General features: G+C 42.3%; 1 long non-coding RNA gene across 1 annotated transcript in view; it reads left to right on the top strand.

The window, feature by feature from the left end:
- Positions 1–4,653, top strand: part of LOC121025398 (uncharacterized) — a 29,205-nt gene extending 24,552 nt beyond the window's left edge. The window contains exons 3-4 of the long non-coding RNA XR_005788032.1: positions 3,437–3,511; positions 4,516–4,653. This is a non-coding gene — a long non-coding RNA (uncharacterized LOC121025398). The remainder of the gene's footprint in view (positions 1–3,436; positions 3,512–4,515) is intronic.
- Positions 4,654–4,963: the final 310 nt, after the last annotated feature.

The following is a 4,963-nucleotide window of genomic DNA, read 5'->3' as shown; positions in this document are numbered from 1 at the left end:
CTGTTAAGTTTCTCAGGATCCACATAAGAGTGAAACCATATGGTATCTGTCTTTCTGTGTATGGCTTATTTCACTTAGCATCACACTCTCCAGTTCCATCCACGTTGCTACAAAGGGCCACATTTCGTTCTTTCTCATTGCCACGTAGTACTCCATTGTGTATATAAACCACAATTTCTTTATCCATTCATCAGTTGATGGACATTTAGGCTCTTTCCATAATTTGGCTATTGTTGAGAGTGCTGCTATAAACATTGGGGTACAAGTGCCCCTATGCATCGGTACTCCTGTATCCCTTGGGTAAATTCCTAGCAGTGCTACTGCTGGGTCATAGGGTAGGTCTATTTTTAATTTTTGAGGAACCTCCACACTGTTTTCCAGATAGGCTGCACCAGTTTGCATTCCCACCAACAGTGTAAGAGGGTTCCCGTTTCTCCACATCCTCTCCGGCATCTATAGTCTCCTGATTTGTTCATTTTGGCCACTCTGACTGGCGTGAGGTGATATCTGAGTGTGGTTTTGATTTGTATTTCCCTGATGAGGAGCGACGTTGAGCATCTTCTCATGTGCCTGTTGGCCATCTGGATGTCTTCTTTAGAGAAGTGTCTATTCATGTTTTCTGCCCATTTCTTCACTGGATTATTTGTTTTTCGGGTGTGGAGTTTGGTGAGCTCTTTATAGATTTTGGATACTAGCCCTTTGTCCGATATGTCATTTTGCAAATATCTTTTCCCATTCCGTTGGTTGCCTTTTAGTTTTGTTGGTTGTTTCCTTTGCTGTGCAGAAGCTTTTTATCTTCATGAGGTCCCAATAATTCATTTTTGCTTTTACTTCCCTTGCCTTTGGGGATGTGTCAAGTAAGAAATTGCTGCGGCTGAGGTCAGAGAGGTCTTTTCCTGCTTTCTCCTCTAGGGTTTTGATGGTTTCCTGTCTCACATTCAGGTCCTTTATCCATTTTAACTTTATTTTTGTGAATGGTGTAAGAATGTGGTCTAGTTTCAACCTTCTGCATGTTGCTGTCCAGTTCTCCCAGCACCATTTGTTAAAGAGACTGTCTTTTTTCCATTGGATGTTCTTTCCTGCTTTCAGTTGTTTATTTGAGATTTTTCTTGCATCTTAAGGTAGGCCTGTATCGCTAAAATAATCTTAGATACAACCTTTGCTGTATCCCAAAGATGTGTTGTGTTTTCATTTTCATTGTGTTTTTATTTTCATTGTGTTTTCATTTTCATTTGTGTCCTTGTATTTTTTTTTTATTTCCCTTTTGATTTCTTGGTTGACCCATTCATTGTTTAGTAGCTTGGTATTTAGTCTCCATGTATTTGTGTTCTTTCCAAATTTTTTCTTGTGATTGATCTTTAGTTTTATAATGTGGTTAGAAAAGGTGCATGATATGATTTCAGTCTTTTTGACTTTATTGAGACTTGTGTTGTGGCCTAACATATGATCTATTCTAAAGAATGTTCTGTGTGCACTTGAAACGAATATGTATTCTGGGGCACCTGGGTGGCTCAGTTGGTTAAGCGTCCGACTTCGGCCCAGGTCATGATCTCACAGTCTGTGAGTTTGAGCCCCGTGTCGGGCTCTGTGCTGACGGCTCAGAGCCTGGAGCCTGCTTCAGATTCTGTGTTTCCCCCTGTCTCTCTCTGCCCCTCCCATGCTCATGCTCTGTCTCTCTCTGTCTCAAAAATAAATAAAAACATTAAAAAATTTTAAAAATAAAGAATGTATTCTGTTTGGGGATGGAGTGTTCTGAATATATCGGTTAGGTCCACCTGATCCATCTGTCTGTCAAAGCCACTGTTTTTCTTGTTGATTTTCTGTCTGGATGATCTATCCATTGATGTTAGTGGGGTGTCAATGCCCCCTACTATTACTATATTATTGTCAATTTCTTCCTTTGTGTCTGTTAATAGGTAGTATAGTATTCACTATTAGGTGCTTCCATGTTGAGTGCATAAATATTTACAGTTGTAATATCCTCTTGTTGGATTATTACCTTTATCATTATGTAGCGTCCTTCTTTGTGTCTTGTTAGTCTTTTTTTTAAAGTAATCTCTATTCCTAATGTGGGGCTCAAACTTATGACCCCAAGATCAAGAGTTGCACACTCTACCGACTAAGTCAGGCGCTCCAGACAAAATAGACTTTTTTTTAAGTTTATTTATTTTGATAGACAGTGAGCAAGCTGGGGAGGGGCACTTTAAAAAAATTTTTTTTAATGTTTATTTTTTTGAGAGAAACAGAGACAGAATGCAAATGGGTTAGGGGCAGAGAGAGAGGGAGACACAGAATCTGAAGCAGGCTCCAGGCTCCAAGCTGTCAGCACAGACCCCGACGCAGGGCTTGAACTCATGAGCTGTGAGATCATGACCTGAGCCGGAGTTGGACACTCAACCGACTGAACCACCCAGGTGGCGGAGGGGCACTTTTTAAAAAAATAGACTTTAAAAAAAAATTTTTTTTTCAACGTTTTTTATTTATTTTTGGGACAGAGAGAGACAGAGCATGAACGGGGGAGGGGCAGAGAGAGAGGGAGACACAGAATCGGAAACAGGCTCCAGGCTCCGAGCCATCAGCCCAGAGCCCGACGCGGGGCTCGAACTCACGGACCGCGAGATCGTGACCTGGCTGAAGTCGGACGCTTAACCGACTGCGCCACCCAGGCGCCCCTAAAAAATAGACTTTAAGATGATAACTAACAGGGGCCCTGGCTGGCTCAGTCCATAGGCCATGTGACTCTTGATCTCGGGGTGATGAGTTCAAGCCCCATGTTGGGCATATAGATCACTAAAAATAAAAAATAAATAAAAATAAAACAATAAAGTCTGTGTTGTCTGGTAGAATTATTGCTATCCCAGCTTTCTTTTCGCTTCCATTTTCATGATACAGGTTTTTCCATCCCTTCAGTTTCAGTGTGGATGCCTTTAGGTCTGACGTGAGTATCTTGTAGGCAGCATTGAAAGTATAAATCTTACATGTTGCTTTCAGTTTGAATAGCACTTTGTAAACTCCAAGGCTTTATGCAAACCTAAGTGATTATTATATTATTATGAAGATGGTAGACCCTTGAACAAAATTTTTTCAGTGTTTGCTTTTAAAAAATTTTTTTTAAGTTTATTTATTTTGAAAGAGAGTGGGAGCATGTGCATACAAGTGGGGGAGGGGCAGAGGGAAGGAGAGACAGAATCCCAAGCAGGCTCCGCACCATCAGCACAGAGCCTGATGAACTGTGAGATCATGACCTGAGCCAAGATCAAGAGTCGGATGCTTAGCTAAATGCACCAGCCAGCCCCCATTCCCCACCCCCCCCCATTTGCTTTTAGTGGTTCTTGGACAATCAGTGTCATTACTGAAAATTTTTAATTCCATATTTTTAATACTCTATGGTTCATATTTTATCACTTTTCTGATTGTTACAACCATCTTCTTTCAGTTAAGCTTTGATGAACACACACCAGTAGAGATGAAGAGCCGAAGAAAAGCACCACTTCTGTTTCTACTTCAAAAGGTACATATTTTTGTAGTATGAGCCAAATGCAGGAGACATGGGGCTTTTATTTGGCTCTTTTTTTATGTTTATTTATTTTTGAGAGAGAGAGAGAGAGAGCATGCAAGCAGGGGAAGGGCAGAGAGAGGGCGGACAGAGGATCTGAAGCAGGCTCTGCGTGCTGACAGCAAAGAGCCTGATGTGGGGCTCGAACTCACAAATGTGAGATCATGACCTGAGCCGGTCAGACACTGACCCAGCTGAGCCACCCAGGTACCACCAAAAGGTATTCTAAAAATACTACAGAGCTTTTTTTATTAAGAAGTTGAAAAAAAATGTTCATAAGTTGTTGAACAATAGACTTTACCTTTACTCAAATTGCTTGTCCTCTGTTCTTTTTCAGTATTTCAAATACAATAAAACTGATACTCAGAAATCTTGTTTAGAAGTTAATTTTGTGGGGCACTTGCACGGTTCAATCAGTTGAACATATCTGACACTTAGGTTTGGCTCAGGTCATGATCTTCGTGGATTGAGCCCCACATCAGGCTCTGCTCTGACATGTAGAGTCTGCTTGGGATTCTCTCTCTCCCTCTCTCTCTGCCCCTCCCCTGCTTGCTCTGTCTCCCTCAAAATAAATAAACTTTAAAAAAAGTTAATTTTGTATATTAAAAAGTTTTTTTAAGTCTATTTACTTTGAGAGAGAGTGGGTGAGGGGCAGAGAGAGAGAGAGGGAGAGAGAGAATCCCAAGCAAGCTCTGTGCTCAGCACTGTCTGCAGAGCCCAACGTGGAGTTCTATCCCATGAACAAAATCTGAACCAAAATCAGGAGTCAGACGTTTAACTGACTGAGCCACCCAGGTGCCCCAGAAGATAATTTTATATTAAAAAAATTTTTTTAAGCAATCTCTACAGCCACAATTTGTGGGGCTCAAACTCACAACCTGAGGTCGAGTTGCATGCTCCACTGACTGACCCAGCCAGGTGCCCTGAAGTTAATTTTATATTTGTATTTTATGTCAAAGAAGAAGAAGAGGAAGTCTAGTCATTCAAAAGAAAGGTCCAAGAAAAAGAGAAAGAAAAAATCATCTAAAAGAAAACGCAAGAAGTATTCTGACAGCGACAGTGACTCTGACTCTGAAACGGACTCCAGTGGTAAGAAGGCCGGCATCGCTCTGCGAGGCTGGCTTCACGACTCATTCTACTTAGAATTTATTTCCGAAGAAGGTTCTTAAATGCGATAACGGCAGCCAAGAGTTGTGGAACGCTCGCTGCCTCCGTGCCAGGCACCCTGCCAAGCGCTCGGTGTTCGTTGTCGCTGCTTGCCCCACGCGGTAACTGTAGAATGTGTCCTAGAGCCGGGGACGCGGGGCCCAGAGCAGCTGGTAAGCGCGGCACTCAGGGTCGCACAGCTGGGATTCAAGCCTGAGCAGCGTGGCTCCCGACTGGCTGTGTGTGGCTGCACAAGGCGTG

The sequence above is a fragment of the Herpailurus yagouaroundi genome, unplaced genomic scaffold (genome assembly GCF_014898765.1).
Source record: "Herpailurus yagouaroundi ecotype Mexico unplaced genomic scaffold, PumYag 67641, whole genome shotgun sequence".
Classification (NCBI taxonomy): Eukaryota; Metazoa; Chordata; class Mammalia; order Carnivora; family Felidae; genus Herpailurus; species Herpailurus yagouaroundi.
This window is presented reverse-complemented; position numbering and strand designations above follow the sequence as displayed.